At 39.1% G+C, this 19,591-nt stretch overlaps 2 long non-coding RNA genes across 8 annotated transcripts in view; both read right to left on the bottom strand.

The window, feature by feature from the left end:
* Positions 1-4,582, bottom strand: part of LOC116588460 — a 57,549-nt gene extending 52,967 nt beyond the window's left edge. The window contains exon 1 of one of the 2 annotated variants that reach the window (XR_004284954.1): positions 4,546-4,582. This is a non-coding gene — a long non-coding RNA (uncharacterized LOC116588460). The remainder of the gene's footprint in view (positions 1-4,545) is intronic. The other variant, XR_004284955.1, reaches the window with a different exon arrangement.
* Positions 4,583-4,594: 12 nt separating this feature from the next.
* Positions 4,595-19,359, bottom strand: LOC116588458. 6 transcript variants are annotated; one of them, XR_004284949.1, is made up of 7 exons: positions 19,163-19,359; positions 17,641-17,781; positions 10,546-10,652; positions 8,151-8,314; positions 7,661-7,786; positions 5,880-6,023; positions 4,595-4,713 (listed from the first exon to the last, which is right to left on the bottom strand). It is a non-coding gene; the product is annotated as an uncharacterized LOC116588458 (long non-coding RNA). The 6 variants fall into 6 exon arrangements; XR_004284948.1 differs by having other exon boundaries at positions 8,208-8,314; XR_004284950.1 differs by having other exon boundaries at positions 7,688-7,786; positions 8,208-8,314.
* Positions 19,360-19,591: the final 232 nt, after the last annotated feature.

Genomic DNA, 19,591 nt, shown 5'->3' with positions numbered 1-19,591 from the left:
ACCTAATAAAGTTTTCTGAATTTAAAAGCTAAAATGGTATAAATAGAAAAATTCATCAAATCAAACAATTTCATTTCTGAAGTACAAATGCTTAAAGGTAGAAAGGCACCACCAAATTCTTTTCCCTAAAGGACAAAATTAATTGTGAAAAAAGAGTAGAGACCTGAAATGAATTCAAGCCCCACTGTAAATAACAGAATACAAAATACAGGGTAATATAATACAAAATTCCTCTCCCACCTGACTGACTTATGGAAAATCTGAAAACATACTTTTTTTTTTTTTAAGATCTGTTTATTTATTTTAGAGAGAGAAGGTGCAGCGGGGAGGTGCAGAGAGAGGGAACACATTTTTATTTTAAGATTTTATTTATTTGACAGAGAGAAAGAGAGTGCAAAAGCAGGGGGAGTTCAAGAAGAGGAAGAAGCAGGCTTCCCGCTACTTGTGCCTGATGTGGACTGGATCTCAGGACCCTAGGATCATGATCTGAGCAGAAGGCTGATGCTTAACCCACTGAGTCACCCAGGCACCTGAGAGAGGGATACTCTTAAGCAGACTCCACACTGAGTGTAGAGTGTGACAGGGGTCTCGATCTCATGTCCCTGAAATCACAACCTGAGCCAAACTCAAGAGTTAGATGCTTAACCAACTGTGCCACCCAGGCACCCTGAAAACACAGAACAGATTTTCAATAGAACAGAAAATATTTTTGGTCACAGAATACTTTCCAACATTAAACTCCAGAATGGCCCACCTAAATATAGTAAATACAAAGTACAAAACAATTTGCTTGATAGTAGGAAGCGATGATTAAAGAAACCAGCCCCAGGGGTACCTGGGTGGCTCAGTGGTTTAAGCCTCTGCCTGAGGCTCAGGTCATGATCCCAGAGTCCTGGGATCGAGCCCTGTATCAGGCTCTCTGCTCAGCGGTGAGCCTGCTTCCCTCACTCTCTCTGCCTGCCTCTCTGCCTACTTGTGATCTCTTTCTCTCTGTCAAATAAATAAATAAATAAACTTTAAAAAGTTTCTTAAAAATAAAAATAAAAATAAAGAAACCAGCTCCATCCTCCAGGGATTAAAATCTTAACTAGAAACAGACTTAAAACTCAAACATGACTGTCACAGAGCTGTACATGTGTTGCAATGGGAATGGGTAGGAAGGAGAAAGGATGACCCTGAAAGGTCAGGAAAAGCTTTGGTAACATTTGAGCTGGGATACGAAGATGAGGGAATCTAAAGAAGGATGAACTTTTCAAGCTCAATGGCCCACAGTCACAGCACAATCAGGAAAGGATAGTGTCTGTGTGGTACGCTGGAGTAAACTGAGGTTGCTGACTCCTGCTGGAGTGAGGGATCTGGATAGGACTGGCTGCCCCCAGGGGTGAAAAGATCTGTAACCCAGGACACCTGTAAGCCATCTTGGCCACACCAGGATGTCATGGAACACTTATTGACAAGTTGTGTAGAGTCTTGAGAGTAAATTTGAAGGCTTTAAAAACAAATAAATGCCATTTAAATAAGAATTTCTGGGCAAGTAGCCTAAACATAGTTGTGTTTTAGGAGCTCTCAAATAAGTCTAATATGAGATAAGTTAAAAACTACTGGTTAAAACTTCCCTTTTCTCCCCAAAGCAAAACTGGCTGAGTCACATAGCAAATATCATCATCATCATCATCATCATCATCATCATCACCAATCAGTAAATGCTTAAATATTAGAGTGTATCTATTTCTTTTTTTTTTTTTTTAAGATTTTATTTATCTACTTGACAGAAGAGAGAGCACAAATAGGAGGGGAAGGCAGAGAGAGAAGCAGACTCCCCCTGAGCAGGAAGCCCAATGTGGGACTTTATCCCAGGACCCTGGGATCATGACTTCAGCTGAAGGCAGATGCCCAACGAACTGAGCCACCCAGGTGCCCCAGACAGTATCCATTTGTAACCGTAAAGGAGTAACAAGCTCCAGAATTACCCTTCTGTTGTAAACAACTAGAAAACTGGATAAAACACAGAAACAACTATTTTTAGGCACAAGGGAGTAGAGGACCATGATTCTTAAGAATGGGGTAAAAAAAGTAAGGTGTTTCTTACTATTACCCAGGATTTTTGACAATCTCTAGACTGTAGAACAGAAAGGGGGATACAAGCTGAGCTTGAGAATCTTGCTCAGTTTAGGAGCAAGGAATAGGAAATTGGGGAGGACAAAGCAGCTAGAATTTGTAGGGCAGAGTCCCCAACAGGAGGAAGCTAAGCAGAAAAACAATCCCAAAAATCTATGGACTCTAAAAAACAGTCTGAGGGTTTTGAAGGGGCGGGGAGTGGGAGGTTGGGGGAGCCAGGTGGTGGGTATTAAGGAGGGCACGTATTGCATGGAGCACTGGGTGTGGTACAAAAATAATGAATTCTGTTATGCTGAAAAGAAAAAAAAAATCTGCACAGGATTCCCCTTGAGTCTTTTACCAAATATAAATCTGCATGTGAGATTGAAACCCCTGAAAATAGGCAGAATAACTACTAAAAAAAGAATAATTGTCCACTCTTTTACTTGTTCAACACTGTACTAAAGGTTCTAAACAGTGCAGTTAGACAAGAAAAAGACATAAAAAGCCTGCAGATTGGAAAGAAAGAAGTAAAATTCCTTATGTACACATGACACATAAAACCCCCCTAAGGAATTTACCAAAAAGCCCTTAAAACTTAAAAGCAAGCTTGGAAAGTTCTTTAAATACAGAATCAATATACAAAAATTGCATTTATATATACTAGAAGCACACAATTGGAAATGAAAAAATTTAAATTCCATTTATAATTGCATCCCAAATATGAAACACTTAGAAGTAAATTCAACAAAATATGTGCAAACTGTACTCACAAAACTACAAAAGATTCCTGAGAGAACATTACAAAGGCCTAAGTAAATGGAAACATAGACCGTATTTATGAATTAGAAGATTCAATGCTATTAAGACTCTCATTCTCTCTAAAGTGAGTCATAGATTCAACAAAATCCAATCAAATTCCCAACAGGTTTTTTGTTTGTTTGTTTTTATAAATCGGATCTAAAATTACTTAGAAAAGAAAAGGACCAATAACCTTTAAATAACCAAACAATTCAAAGTTGGATGACACGCTTTCTTATTTTAAGACTTCCTATAAAGCCATAGTAAGCAAAAGAATTTCATACAAGCATTGAAGGACAGATCTACACATCAGTTCAACAGAGGAGAGAATTCTCACTCACCCCCTACACAGGTGGCCAGTTGGTTTTCAATAAAAATTAATATGCCAATTTAATTCAATGGGGAAAGGAAAGTCTTTTGAGCAAGTGTTGTTCGGGGGCAAAAATGAACCTTGACCCTTACTTAAATCAATACAGAAAGTTAACTCAAAATGTACTGCAGACCTAACTGTAATATTTAAAATTCTAGGAAAACAAAACAAAACAACAACAACAACAACAAAACAAACAAACAAAAAAAAACAGAAGAATATCTTCATGATCTTGGGTAGGCCAAGATTTCTTCAATAAAACACAAAAGGCATGAACCATAAAAGAAAAAATTGATAACATCATCAAAATTTAAACTTAAACTCTTTGAAAGACATTTTTAAGAAAATTAAATTCTCTTCCATGGATTGAGAGAAAATAGTTGCAATATGAGTATCTGATAAAGAACTTAGATTAAAATTTTATATTAATTAGAACTCAGTAAGAAAGCAATACAATTTTTTTTTTTTAGAAAAGGCAAAAAAAATTGAACACTTTACAAATGAAGCTGTATGAATGGCCAATACATGCATGATAAGACGGTCAATATCATTAGTCATCAGGTGTATTCATCATGTCTTTTTATTCTATATGTTTGATGTCTTAATATTTTGGATCCTTGCTGACCCTAGTGGCAGTGATCTCTTGATCTGTTGGCCTTGTCATACCTAAATAACAATAAAACCTACATTTTAAAACACAGGGAAATTCAAATTAGCTGCTCAGTGAAATTCCACTATATACCCACTGACATGATACAATTTTTAAAAGATAACAAGACCAAGTGTTGGTGAGGATGTGAAACATCTGGAATCCTCCTCATCCATTGCTGGTGGGAGTGTGAAATGGTGTAATCATTTCAGAAGGCTGTTCAAAAGTTTGTTACAAAGTTAAATGTACATTTACCAAAAGACCCAGCAGTTCTATTCCTAAGTTTTTACTCAAGAGAAATTAAAATATATTTCCATGCAAAGCCTTATACACAAATTTATTCATAATAGCTAGAAACTAGAAATTGAATGTCCATTTTCCACAGATGAATGGATAAACAAATTATGGCACATCTATGGTGATATGGAAGGATATGGAGTGAAAGTGAGATAGCATTCAGCAACTGAAGAATGCAACAGCATAGATGAATTATGCTAAGCAACAGAGTAGGATGCACGGATTGCATGGAGCACTGGGTATGGTGCATAAAGAATGAATTTTGGAACACTGAAAAAATGAAAGTAAATTAAATTTTTTAAAAAAGAGTAGGATGCAGAAGTATACATACCAGGGATGCCTGGGTGGCTCGGTTGAGCATCTGACTCCTGATTTCAGCTTAGCTCATGATATCGGGGTTGTGAGATCGAGCTCTCCTCCGGCTCAGCATGGAGTCTGCTTGTCCCTCTCACTACTCCATACACCCTGCCTCGCTTGTGTGCACTCTCTCTTTCTCTCTCTAAAATAAATAAATAAAATCTTTTTTAAAAAGTATATATAATGTTAAGAGTCCACTTCTATGAAATTCTAGAAAAAGCTAATTTAATCTACATTGACAGAATGTCAGATGTTACCTGGTGCTAAGGGTGGGGAAAATTGACTGGGAAGGGGCACAAAGACAATGTGGGGGCTAGTAGAAATATTCTATAGCTTGACTATGGTGGTGATTGTATGAGTATACAAATGTGTCAAAAACACATTAAAATACAGACTTACATGGGCAGAACTTATTATATGTAAGCTATAGCTCAATAAATTTAATTTTTTAAAAATAGTATCCTTGAAATAGAATCAAATTTTGTCAGTCTAATTTATTATTCTTTTACCCATAATGAGGTAATATGTCTGATTATTCTGAAAATATCATGGAAAGAAAATAAATTATATTTGGAAGCAATTACTGAGACCAGATGGTTTCTCATTCTTCTAGGAGTTAAGACAATATTAACAATATAGCTTTAAATGCCTGTAAAGAGCCCTATCTCTGTGTACTTTGTATTATTATATATCTACAAAATATCTCTCGGTAACAGTAGCTGTACTTTATAAATCTCTTTTACGAAGCTTAATTGTTAACTGATATATATAGGCTCTGTGATCTATCCCTTCGTAAGCCACCCCCCCATTACCCAACCCCCTCCCCCACCAATTCTGAAATTAGGAGGCTTTTGCTTTCCAGCTCCAACACAAAAACTGTGTGGCCCTTCAGGAATCCACTGTCAGCACAGCCATCTACCCTGCATTCCCCAAAAGGAGGACTGGGAACTCTGAGCAGCTGGATGGATGCCCATGAAAAGAATGTCCCCATCTCTGCTTCTTTTTAGGGGCAGCGGGGAAGATAAAATAGGACGGCCAGATGGCTACAAGTCATTACTGCCTGGCAGCATTCAGGGTGAAATGAGAGTAAATTAATCAGCATTCAAGAGAAATGAATGGCAAGGGGCAATGGGTATTGATGCTATTTTAGCACAAGTCAAATTAAACTTGTAGAAATGACAACATGCATTAATCTCCCCATCCCCTCCAGTAGCTGTGCAAATGAGCTCCTAGTTTCCTTATACAAACAGCTGTTATTTCCCTGTTACTACCTTGGCAGAAAGTGCTAGTAATGGCCTGGTAGCTTACCTCTAGTGATTAATACAGACAGGCTCATTGTACTCACTCTGCTCATGGAAGAACTTAGCCTCCGTTGCTAGGATGAGTTTTTAAAGTGCTGTGCTCTAACAGAAAGCCAGGCTGTGCAATGCAACAATCCAATCTGTCCGTCATCTGCAAACACAGGTTTAAAGGACACCAAGGATGAACTGTTTGGATACTACAGAAGTCATAAAGACTTTTTTCTGAAGGGAAATAGAAATAAAATTATGTTTTTTCTAAAGGGAGCATTCTGACTTACATTTCAAAGGTCAGCTATAAATCTGTGTAATGGCATTGTGTTGGATTATCTTCTCTGTGACAGACATCAGTACCATTTAGCAGGAAAAGGTTCACTCTCAAGTTAAAAAAACAACAGCAACAACAACATAGGGGTGCTTGGGCAGCTCAGGCGGTTAAGCGTCTGCCTTCATGATCCCAGCATCACTGGACTGAGTCCTGCCTTGGGCTCCCTGCTCAGCGGGGAGCCTGCTTCTCCCTGTACCTGCTGTTCTCTCTGCTTGTGCTCTCACTCTCTGACAAATAAATAAAATCTTTTTTAAAAAGGCGTAAAATCAATCAATGATATCTGGGTTAGATTTCATTTCTGCTTTAGCTACACTCTGACATGAATACTTATGTTTTCATTACTTTCATTAAAAGTATAGGCCTTGGGGCACCTGGGTGGCTCAGTGGGTTAAGCCACAGCCTTCGGCTCAGGTCATGATCTCAGGGTCCTGGGATCGTGTCCCGCATCGGGCTCTCTGCTCAGCAGGGAGTCTGCTTCCTCCTCTCTCTCTCTCTGCCTGCCTCTCTACCTACTTGTGATCTTTCTCTCTGTCAAATAAATAAATAAAATCTTTTAAAAAAAAAAGTATAGGCCTTGTAACAATGACTTTCAAACTCCTAAAGACAACCAATGGTTAGAAATACAGTTCATACGTACACACACACACCACACACACACACACACACACCCTGTTCACAACTGTAAAACAAGTTTCACAAAACTCTTCTCTTTCCACATGAAATGCATTCAAATATTTTTCTCCATTTTGATTCATTTTTTAATACAATTCTGGCTGAGACCCACTAAATTGATTTCATGACCTGACACATGTTATAAAACACAAATGTTACATTTGTACAAGTGTGTATATACTTTACATAAAATGTAATCCTTGGAGCAGGCATTGGGTGGTGGGGATTGTCGTAATAATAATGGCAGCTCTTCTGTACTGAGTGTGTTGTGCTATGGGAGAATTCGATTTAAAATGGTAATTATAGGGTCACTTGGGTGGCTCAGTCGGCTAAGCAGCAACTCTTGATTTTGGCTCAGGTCATGATCTTGGGGTTGTCATGAGATCGAGTCCTGGGTTAGGCTCTGAGCTACTTGAGATTCTCTCTCTCCCTCTCCCTCTGTCCCCCTCTCGGCTTGCATGCTAGAAATAAACTCATACATACGTACATACATACATAAAATCATAAAATGGCAACGTTCTAAACCAGGAAAAAAAAAAAGCTCCTCTCTGACTTTATCACATAGAGTCTCTGGCGTCACTTCAAACCACCCCCCTCACCCTCGGCCGCCTCACAACCCCTCTGCCCTTTAATACTGAACATGGCCGTCTTTGGTGAATGTTCCTCTGAGAGAGCCCAGTAAGTCAGAAGTGCCTTCCTGAGCCAGCACATAGCCAGCAATACCAATGAGATGGGTCATTATCCTTCTGAAATTATGGCAAGAAGCCTAAATTAGAGAATTTAGAAATCACAAAATGGTCTGCAGAGCTGTCTGGTACTTCTCTCAGGATTTTCTTCTCTGGAAAATTTCTTTTCTCCCTCAGCAGCAGATCCAGGTTTGCAAGTCTGAAGCTTTATATTTTGTTGGGGAGGAGTCCCTGTTTCAGAGAAAAAAAAATACAAAGTTGCAGACACAAAATTCTGTATGAAAGGGAAGATGCATTTCACAGAGACTGAGAAAAGAAATGACAAATTTGTAACAAAAGAAGTTACAAATTTTAAAAAACTAACCACTTTTTTATTTTTATGTATTTTTTTTTACATTTTGGAGCTTTTGTCAGTCTTTCAGTTTTTTATTTTGTCCTCCACTAGGAATTTCCTTCTTATCATATTTGAGTTTTGGTATAATCAATAATTTTGAAAAACACAAAAATAGTCTGCAATCAAGGCATTATGAAAAGGATTAAGTATTTAAAATTGTTATTATATTGTGCTACATATAATAAAATGTATATTACATACATTGAACTTTCATAAAGATGTATACTTTGATATTAGAACACAGGTTTCTTCATTGACCCGCTCTCTAGGTGGCGATTCTGTGTGTTCTTTTGTCCAGAACTGCCCTCACTTCGTCAAGACAAGATCCATCGTACACACTAAAATGTAATCCAATACTTGGGAATCTGTAAAATTGCACAAAGATACAATTACTGTTTGTAGGACTATTGGTAACTGTTGTCCTCAGACTCCGTTCCCAAAATTTCTATTTTACCCAATTAACTCCAAAATGTATACTTTGCTTGTAATTGTATATAAACTGTAGGAGATATGTTTCATTTTGACAGAGGAATAAGGAGAATCAAATATTCCAGTTATAATTTTACGTGCTTGATATTTGGAATGTTTTTTCAGAGTCATTCAGGCTCCTTATATTTCAAATCTTATTTCTCCTCCACTTCCGATATGCTTCTGAAGTCGAGTACCACAGGACATGTTCAAACTGAGTTATGACCTTTTTCCCCTGAACCTTTAGATCATCCCTCAGTGGATGGTAGGAGTATTCGCGAAGCCTTTAACACACCACAACTAGATACAACTTAACTATATGCAGAAATGACTGCAAACCACATATACATTCTACTCACCCAATTAAATGTGTCTCCCCCAATTAAATGCTACTCAGCCCATCTTCCCCAAGACCTGTTCCAAATATGTGTATGGCTGCTCCAACACTACATGACATGGGAGCATGGCAGAAGGGAAGTTGAAGTACAAAGATATGGGTCTTAATTAATTGCAATTAATGTATCTTTCTTTTGCAAACTTTACAAAAACCATGTCCAAGTGTATATATTTTCCGTATCCTTTCCTGGGTCTGGAAGAGCAAATGGAAGGTGCTGGCACTGAAACTTCATTAGCTTAAATTAGTGTAAGTCGGTCTCTGTTCTGATCTCTTAAATCATAAACATATTGACTGATCAAAACATAATGGGTGAAGGGAGAAAAAGCCTGAATTGGTAGGACTTCCATCTCTGAGATTCCAAATACGTTCAAGCAACAGTCAACTTTTTGGTGTGTCAAAATGCCCTCATCTCCCTGGCGCTTGGAAGGCAAACATTCACCTTCATTCAAATCCCAGAGAGCTACCCACTTCTGTTACAGCTTATTGCTAATGATGAGAAACATCTGATTTCTAAGGTCACCCTAGATGGAATGGGATTGCAAAGATCTGTGTTCAGGTGGGCATGTTCTAATGATCATTTCCAGTGAACAAAATAACACTTGCAAAGTGCAATGAGCTGACAACTGGGAAAATTTCATGAATGAGACAATGTTGATGCTTCTTGAATTGTTGGGGTCACTTTGTGCTAGCACCATTTACAAAACAAAAGCAAACAAAAATAAAAACAAAAAGCCCACCATCATAATTTCTCATCATTTGTTCCTTATCTACTGTTCTCTACTTAAGGATCTAAAACCTATATGTTGATGGTTAGGGACAAACTTTATGTTCAGAGCACCAGGACAAATCTTCTAACCTAATGGCCTATATTCAAAAACATGATCTATAGACCTTAATTCCCTGGGAGTCTCCTGGCAAAAAGGACTTGATAGTCCAGTAAGTTTGGAAAAGGCTCATGCAGTATCCCTCTTGGGGATTCACAGTGTACCCTACCGAATTAAAGGCTCTACAAAACCTTGCAGTAAAGAAAGCTGCTCACCCTTGTGGAATGAATTGGAGTTTCGGAGATTAGACACAGAAATGGGCACATTTTCTTGGCCTCTTTATTTTAAGTGTTATCAAATTTTCTATATCCTATTTCTCAGAAGTATAATTTCTATTACTTGTCCTCTTTCTCAATGTGCCCCAGCCACTACAGGTCTCATTACATATCTTTGATCATGCCAGAAACATTTCCATTTCAGAAATTTAGTACAGCTTATTCCTCCTGCCTACAACTCTGTTCTTTCAAATATGAATATGACTCCTTCTTTCACTTCACTCAAGACCCTGCTCAAAAGTCAAATTTTCAGAGAAACTTCTGAATTGTGTCCCTTCCCAGAATTCAGATGTCGAAGCTCTAATCCCCAATGTGATTAGGGCCTTAAAGGAAGTAGTTAAGCTATAATTAGCCATAAGTGTAGGATTCTAACCCAATACGACTGGTACACTTCTAAGAAGGGGGGGACACCAGGAATGCCTCTGAACAGGGAAGAGGCCAAGTGAGGACACAGCAAGAAGGTGGCCACCCTACCAGCCAAGGAGAAAGGTCTCAACAGAAACCAACTCTGCCAACACCTTTATCTCTGATTTCTAGCCTCCAAACTCTTGTCTCTAGGAGGCTGAGAAGCCGAAGAGTAGAGTACAGTGGATGAATGTTTGGGCTCTGTGTTCAAACCCTAGCTCTTCTACCTTCTAATGGTGTAATCCTTGATGAGTCACTAAAACTCCAGGAGCTTTTCTGTCTGTAGAATAGTGATGAGAAAAACAGCTCTTACTCCAAAGGCATTGATGTAAGACTGTAATGACACACAACACAAGCAATGATTAGAATACTGCCCAGAAAAATACATGCATTTGATAATGGGTACCCACTATCGCTTAGTGTCTGTTTTCTCCTCTGGAATGTAGTAAGTTCTCTAAGGACAGGGAATTGGTCTTAACCAGAGATACATTCATAGTCACCAAATCAGTGCCTCCAGGGCACATGTTAAGATCTTAATAAATATTCTTTGCCTGGGAATATGAAGAAATAAAAGCTGGTAGACAGTCTTACAAAGTTCACACAGAATGTAGATCCTGCATTGTCTCTTCTGTGATCATACTTTTTTTTTTTTTTAATAATTGAATGAGCACCATATAACCCATCATTGCCACATGATTTCAGAGCACTCATTTTTCTGCTGACCGTAGTACTGATGCCGGGTCATAGTACTTAATTATGAGCCAAGCTAGGAGGGGCAGTTAATAAAGGGCCAAAGAATATAGGTTTCCCACTCAAAGGGGTTGTCAGAACTACATTTACCTTGTGGGTGGTGCTTGGCTTCAGCAAAACGTCCTGCATATAATTATGTCAAAGCACTTCATTTGAAATTCATTAGTTGTGTTTGTGCTGAACTTTTTGTATTGTACATAATTTTATAGCTTCGGTATCAGTCGATGGAACGTGAGCACCTTCCACTGATGGACTTCGGAACTTTCATTAGCCCATGACATGTCACTGGGATGAGTCATTCTTGGTGGCTCAGGCAGATGGATGCGGAATCCAAACCAGGGCCCTGGTAGGTTTGATATTATCTATAATAGGCCACAATTACCTGAGGTCGGCTTTTGCCCATGTCATTCTTTAGAATGAGTCATTCTTTGTGGCTCAGGCAGACTGATGCAGAATAGAAATCAGGCTTGGTGGGTTTGGTGTTACCCGCAATAAGTCACAATTATCTAAGGAAGACTTTAGCCCGGCTCTCACCAAGAGTATAATAGGTGATGTACGAGTAGTCCCTTGGCATTTTATCACCAAATATCAAAATCTACAACCACTTGTTTCTTAAATAATCATGTAAAATCAACAATGGGAGCATTCACTATAAGGAAATCAGTAGGAGAGTGTAATTCCCAATGCGTTAGCTATGTCCCTCAATTTTCACAGATGTGTATTTCCCAGTAATACTAATGGTTTTCCTACTACATGGTAGAGAGCCAGGTGAAGAATTTGCTATAGTTGTGGTAGGAAATTGCACATTGCCTATGGAATCCCACCCTGAATTCCAGTAAATCACATAGATTACCAGTGTGTCCACCATCCCCATCCTTCTATAGCTGCTATGCTTGCTAAATATAACTCCAAGCAGCCAGTTTGGATTGGGATAAGAGCCTTTATAAATAAAAGTTCCCAAGCTCTCTAGGATGTTTTAATCAATTCTAATATTTAATCTTCTAGAAGTTCCCAGTCCTTTGGCATTTTTCATAATTTAAGAAAACATTTAATACTAGCAGTAATCACAAATCAAAGTCTAAAAAGCAATACCCTTTGCAACAGCATTAAAAAATATGAAACTTTTAGGCATAAATCTGACAAAAAATGGTCAAGACTAGCATACTGAAAACTATAAAACATTGTTGTAAAAAGCTAAAGAAGATCCACAGAAAAGGGAAACACATGTGATGTTCTTGGGTCAGAAGACTCACTATTGTTAAAATATCAATTCTCTTCTCATATTCTCTCCTCATTTGCAGATGCAATGCTATGTCAAGCAAAAATCCCAAGAGGACAAAAATTGGCAAGGTAATGCTAAAATTCACATGGAAATGAAAATGACCTGTACTAGCCAAAACAGCTTTGGAAAAGAACAAAGTTGATGAGCTTAGAGTACCTGATTTCAAGACCTATTTTAAGTCTGCGGTCATCAAAACAGAATGGCACTAGTTTAAAGATTAGCAGCAGTATCAGTGGAGCAGAATATAGAATGTAGAAATAATTGAACTTCTGATTTGTGAAAAAGGTGCAAAGGTAATTCAGGAGCAAGAACTGCTTTGTCCACAAACAGTGTTGGAAAGATTGAATATCTGTATGCAAAAAGAAAGTACTCTAATTTTTATCTGTCATCATATATAAAAATTAACTCACAATAGATGATAACCCTAAATATAAAAGCTTAAACTACAACACTGTTAGAGGAAAACATAAGAGAAAGTCTATGTCATCTTGAACTAGCGGAAGATTTCTTAGACATGACATGAAAAGCACAATCCATAGAAGAATAAATTGGTTAACTGAACTTCATTAAAATTTAATACATCTATGTTTTCAAAGACATGGGTAAGTGAATGAAAAGACAGAGCTAGAATGGGGAAAAAAATCCTTGCATATCATATGCATGATAATTGACTTATATCCTGAATATACGAAGAACTCTCAAAACTCAGTGAGAAAATAATCTAATTTTCTTAAAACATGCAAAAATGTTGAACAGACACTTTATGAAATAAGATACATAAAATGGCAAACAGGTACATGAAAAGATGTTCAACATCATTAGGGAACTGCATATTAAAACTGCAGTGAGCTTCCACTAAGTGTCATTGGAATAGCCAAAAAAAATGACCATACCAAGTGTTGGTGAGCATGTGAAGAAAACAGAACTCTTATAACACTGCTGGTAGAGATATAAAATGGTATAACTATTTTGGAAAACTGGTTGACAATTTCTTAAAAAGTTAAACATACATCCAGCCATTTACTATCTCCCCAAGAGAAATGAGAGCACACGTCCATCAAAAGAATTATACAGGAATGTTCACAGCAGCTCTATTGGTAGTATCCTACTGTGAAAAAACACCCAAATGTCCACCAACAGGTTACTGGGTAAAAAATGGATATTCACACAATGAAAAGCTATTCAGCAATGTAAAGCTGTGTATTAATATGCACAACGACATGGATGAATTTCAAAATTATTATGCCAAGTGAAAGAGGTTAGACAAAAAAGAGACACACTGTATGATTCCACATATATAAAATTCTAAAAAATGCAAACTAACACATAGTAATATAACAGATCAGGGGATGACTGTGGATTAGGGAAGCATGAGGGGTGGGGAGAGAGATGGCAAAGGAACATAAGAAAACTTTTGGGGTGATGGATGGGTTCATCATTTGGTTGTGACAATGAGCTCACAGGTATATATGCATAGGCCAAACTTACCAAGTTGTATAGTTTATTATGTCAATTACATCCCAAAAGAGCCATATTTTGGGAAAAAGTATATTTTTAGTTTACAGTGTTAAATATATTTATTTTCTCTAAGTAAATAGTTTAAAGGCCTATAAAACATATATTTTCTTTTTTTTTTTTCCCCATAGTTTGGCAACCTTTTTTTTTTAATTTTTTTTAAATTTTATTTTAACTTTTCAGTGTTCCAAGATGCATTGTTCATGCACCACACCCAGTGCTCAGGCAACACGTGCCCTCCTTAATACCCACCCCAGGCTCACCTAACCCCACCCCTCTCCCTCTAAAACCCTTTGTTTGTTTCTTAGAGTCCACAGTCTCTCATGGTTCGTTTCCCCCTCCAATTTCCCCCAATTCACAGAAGAGCCTTTTTAGGGAAAGAGTAAGCCTTTGAGTTCACTTCACAGATTGCACCTCTTAGAATTCTCCATGTGGGTCAGAATTAGCTCAGAGCCAGTCACTGACACCACTTCTCACTCTTTCCTTCTTGGAACTTTCTTTTGCAACCATTTCCTGACTTGGCATCCTCTGGGTTCCTCTCCTACCCCACAGAGCCCTTGGTTTCCTTCCCTGCTTCTCATCCTTCCTCCCATGTCTTATGTGAGAATGTTCTTTATGGTCTGCAGCTGGTCTCTCTTTTATTCTCTGCCTACTTGTGATCTCTCTCTGTCAAATAAATAAATAAAATCTTTATTCTCATGCACACTCCTTCCTGATCTCTCCCACTCTGCCCTGGCCTCCATTTGTACTCTAAGAACTCCCAAGAACTCCCACTGCAAGACTTTGTCCCCTCTCCTGACCTCCAGATTTCCACAGGCTTCCCCTTCCATACCTCCAATTTAATGAGTGCATAACTGTAAATGTTCCCCCACTTAAACCTGCTGCTCAGCCTGCGTTCAGGTCTCCCCTAACAGCACTACCATCTCCCCAGCCACCCACGCCAGGCATAGCACAGTGGATGAGAGCACAGGCTCAGGAATACAGTCCCAGTTCTGTCACTTATTACATATGCATCTTGGGAAAGTTATTTAACCTCTCTGGGCCTCATTTCTTCATTTGTCTAATGAGTCTCTTCCTTATAAGGTTACTCTGAGGATTAAATAAGATACACATAGAGTATGAGATGCCTGATACATAGTAAGTGCTCAGTGATTAGTAGCATCATGGGTGACATTTACTTCTCCAATAATTCACCAAGGACTATTCATGTGGTTCCTGCCAGCCCCCTGTCCTGCTCTTTTCCTTCCCTCTGCTCCTCCCATCTCAGATTCCTTATATCTTGATACCATGTTGAGACAGCCTACTCTAAACTTTCTTCCATCAGTCCATTCTGTCAAGGGTTACCTAAGTGAGCCCAGGTCAGCTCATGCATTTCCATGATCAAAGACCTTCCACTGGTCCTCCTTGTCCAAACAGCACAGTTCTTAGCATTCAAGACAGGACCCCACTTTTCCACCTTCGTATCTCTGGTCTGAACCCCCATCAGTTGGGTACTCTCATTTCTTCCCTGTCCTCCATAGACCCTTCTCTACAGTCACATGTTTGTCTAAGAAGGTTGTTCCACAACTCCCCATCCCGAGGCTCAGCTCAAATGTTATCCTTTTAATGAACTTGGCCCAATTCCCTAACTGGAATTAATCAGTCTGTCTTTAGTACTTCCATTGCACTTTATATGTCAAGTTAGGAGCTTATATTATTGTCATTTATATATTTGCCTCACGCTTACTTACCTTGGCTAGGCATTCAGTGAAGGCCTGAGTGTTGACTGGAATGAAATGGAAAGAAAGAGCATGACAGTCTGCCCAACAGCTGCCTAACATCTCCCTGGTAATGTCACCTGCTCATGGAGTTTCTTTGTAGACTGACACTTTACAAATTAGCATCCTGTTCAAGCTGAAAGAGCACCAGAGAGCCACCTCATTGGAAAGCACTCAAGAGAAAAAGCAACAACACCACTCAAGGGTCTGTGGAGGGAAAGAAGAGAAGCAAATAAGGTACGACAGATGCTGACTTAATCTTGGCTATTCTAAATGGCTTTTTCTGCAATTAAGATGTCTCTCTTCTGAGAGGAAGCTGTTTACTGTTCACGGCTAAGGAATGCCAGCCAAGCATCCCAGAGATGCTCTCCATTCTTCTCATTTTATAAATTAGGGTGCCACTTTACAAGGGGACTAAGACTCTGAGTGGCCATGCAAAATCTCTGAAGAAAAAAATTAAGAGGCACTCACAAGAGCATGCACTTGATAGAATCTGCCAGCCACTCACCCAGGCAGCTGCCAAGTGGGGAAAGGGACAGGGTTAGACTATAAAGAGGTTATAACATCAACCCAAGAAGATAGCTGTCAATTTCCCCTCCAGATTTCCCAAATTCTCCAGGAGAGTCTTTCATTACGGAAATGATTCTTTCCATTGCTTTTAGTTTAATAGACCAGTATCTCTGAACTTTTTTTTTTTTTACTAAAGCAGTCAGTGGCAACTCAACTTAGTCAATACATAAATATCAAAATGATTCACTGCCCTTTTTTTTTTCCCAGAAACTCTGTAGTTACCACACAAACCACAACACTGGCATTCAGGGCCCAACTTCTACTGTTAATTGTGGACCTAGAGAAATGTGTAAGCAAAAGATAACTAAGAGTACAAACTACTAAAGCAGTGAGCAAAAACTGATGCTCCAAGGAGAGAAGGTTGAGGGGCTATAGAATATCATTGCCATCACTATCAACACTGCAGCCATTACCTCTTTCAGTGTCTATTTCTACTCTCAGAAAGCAGGGGCCATGACTGGCTTATACTATTCTTCATATAGCCAGAGTCTAGCTGAGGGGTTAGGTTCTAGTAGAATTAAACATGTGTTGAATAAATAAATATACCAGTGCACCTCTCAGAAAAGTAATTGAGGAGGACATACTAGGAAGAGTTTTTACATTTGGAAAGAATATTGCTCCTCCTTCCTAGATATTATTTATATCAACTACATATGAAGGAAAATTGACTTTTTCTAGACACAGGCTCATAGGTACATGAGCATGGCTACTCAGTAATTTTCAATTCTGAAATTTAGAAAATGTAGGAAAAATCCTTCCCATGTCTTGGAAGAATATAAATATCTATATTTGGGAAGAATATAAATATCTATATCTATATCTATAGCTGGTAAGATATAAATATCTATAACAATGAGTTTTGCTTGGAGTCAGGTACTGTTCATCCCAGATAAACTGAATACAAAGAAATCTAGTCCTCCTGGTGTCATTCCCAGCCCTGCCAGATAAATGCTTCTCTCTGGAATGGTTTAGAGGAATCACATTACAATTCTTCTACACTTCGTAGCTGAGTTACAGAGTAACCTGCCAGCAATCCTCTCAGATTCACCAGGCTGTTGAAATAGAGCAAAGTCCACAAGATTTCCACTGAGATGTGCTGAGCAAAGGCCAGAGCCCCAGAACGAAACAAGTACAGACTCTGAGCAAAGCTCCCCTCATCCTGAGAGTGAACCCACTGGCCCCTGGGATCCAGGTGATTGGTAATGACCCCTGTGATGCTGGCACTCATGAGGGAGCTCCCTGGGTGGTTCCTGGTCGCTGTGGTCTTCCTACCCGTGGCTCTGCTGCTATTCCTTCTCATCGCCTACTTCAGGATCAAACTGATGGAGGGTAAGTGTGAAGCCACACCAGGCAGTGGCTTGAAGTCCTTTCCTATGGAACACATTTGCAAAGAGCCAATGCAATGTCAGTGTTTCTGGCAGGGGGTCTGGGGCAATACCTGGTTGTACCTGTGGGTACTTGCCACCAAGCACTCTCTTCGGATCTCTTCATTGGTGAACAGGCAGCGTGATCCTTTCAGCAGTGCGGATCCTGAGCAAGGCTCTGCGGATCTGTGGTGAGGACCCCTTAACTGTAGCCTTGACCCTGATCTGGACAGATGAACTGTGAATCAGTGATTCTGACCTATGATTGCTTCTCTCTCTCTCTGACAGGGCAATATATTCCACAAATGTTAAAACACATATCATGATCTGCATTCTATCCCTGACAGACACCTTTGTGCTTGTGACGTGAGTGTGTGCACGTACATTTCTCTCTCACCCATGGAACTTTGATTAAGAAAATGTGCCAAACATTGTGCTATCACAGTGTTTGGCAAATGTCGAGCCCTAACAGATAGTTGAGGGCTTGGGGTAAGCTTTTCATGAGACTATTGTCTTAACGAAAAACAAAACAAACAAACAAAGAAACAAACAAAAACCTCAGGACCTCAAAGTGATTCAGACATAGGCAGTTGGGTCCTGGACTAAGACTGTTTATCCTGCTATAATTAAATTAATAAAGCTGAACTGTGACTTCATAGACTAAATGTTAATAATGTGTCCAGAAAACATTAAATTAATATCATAGAGGTTAATATTTATTTTAGCAATAGCAACAAAAGCCAGTACTATTTAAGTTGGATGGTGTCATATTAAAGCACTATAAAAATAAATCTGAGAATCATTCCTTTCCCACAAAAACTTGCCAAGTCCAGGCAATGCCTTTATGAATGCCATTCTATAAAACATTTTCAGAATCCTGAATGAAGAAGGCCATCACATATGACCTAAAATCAAGTAGAAGTCCAACTGGGAATATTTTCTTTTTATGGGGGGGCAGGGGTGAAGGGAGAGGGCGACAAAATCTTAAGTAGGCTCCGCACCCAATGTCAAGCCTGACGCAGGGCTCGATCTCACAACCCTGAGATCATGACCTGAATTGAAATCAAGAGTCAGATGCTTAACTGACTGAAACATCCAGGTGCCCTGGCGATATTTCTAAGATGAGATTTAGAACATAAATTCTAAGGGCACCTGGGTGAATCAGTGGGTTAAAGCCTCTGCCTTCAGCTCAGGTCATGATCCCAGGGTCCTGGGATCGAGCCCCACATTGAGCTCTTTGCTCAGAGGGAAGCCTGCTTCCCTTCCTCTCTCTCTGCCTGCCTCTCTGCCTACTTGTGATCTCTGTCTGTCAAATAAATAAATAAAAACCTTAAAAAAAAAAGAACATAAATTCTAGAGGACATTATAGAGCACATTATAGAATCACAAGTTTCCAATCATACCATACTCAAATATCCCCTAACCTTTCATTTTTTTTGTCTCATTTTTATGAACAACCCTCTTGTTGAATGACCCAGCTGTATTCTGTCTTGCTGTGCAGCATTTCATGTGATAAATCCTTTTCTTTATTAAGTTAGTTTATCCTCCATGGCCTTAAGACCAGTCTACTGGACATTCTGCCACCTAGCCATTCATTAACACTTACCTCTGGAAAAAAGCCTCTGAAAAAAGAAGAGAAAATTAGAAATCCCCAGGATCCTAACTATGGGATTTTAACCTTCCAAACTGGTTGAATGCCTAGCCATTGCAAACATTTCCATTTTGAAAGTCTTTTAAAGCTGTTGCAATGGCTGTTGTCATTCACAGGCATCCCAGGCCTCCAGTGACACTGAGCACCTTATGGAGCAGTGACAGGATGCTGATGTCACAGTCAGAGACCTGAATTGTTCATGTCACTCCCAAGTTTCATCTCTGGCTGCCTTTTTGGGTAGATAAATGTTTAGTATCTCAAAAATGGGTCAAGCCTTAAATGAGGCAATCAACAGACCAATATAGCCTCATGGATTCCAAAATCTCTTATTGGCCTCTACTTATTACTTGCTATAGGTCAGATGGCTCAGCAAGACAAATGGTA

The sequence above is a fragment of the Mustela erminea genome, chromosome 4 (genome assembly GCF_009829155.1).
Source record: "Mustela erminea isolate mMusErm1 chromosome 4, mMusErm1.Pri, whole genome shotgun sequence".
NCBI classification, from domain to species: Eukaryota; Metazoa; Chordata; class Mammalia; order Carnivora; family Mustelidae; genus Mustela; species Mustela erminea.
This window is presented reverse-complemented; position numbering and strand designations above follow the sequence as displayed.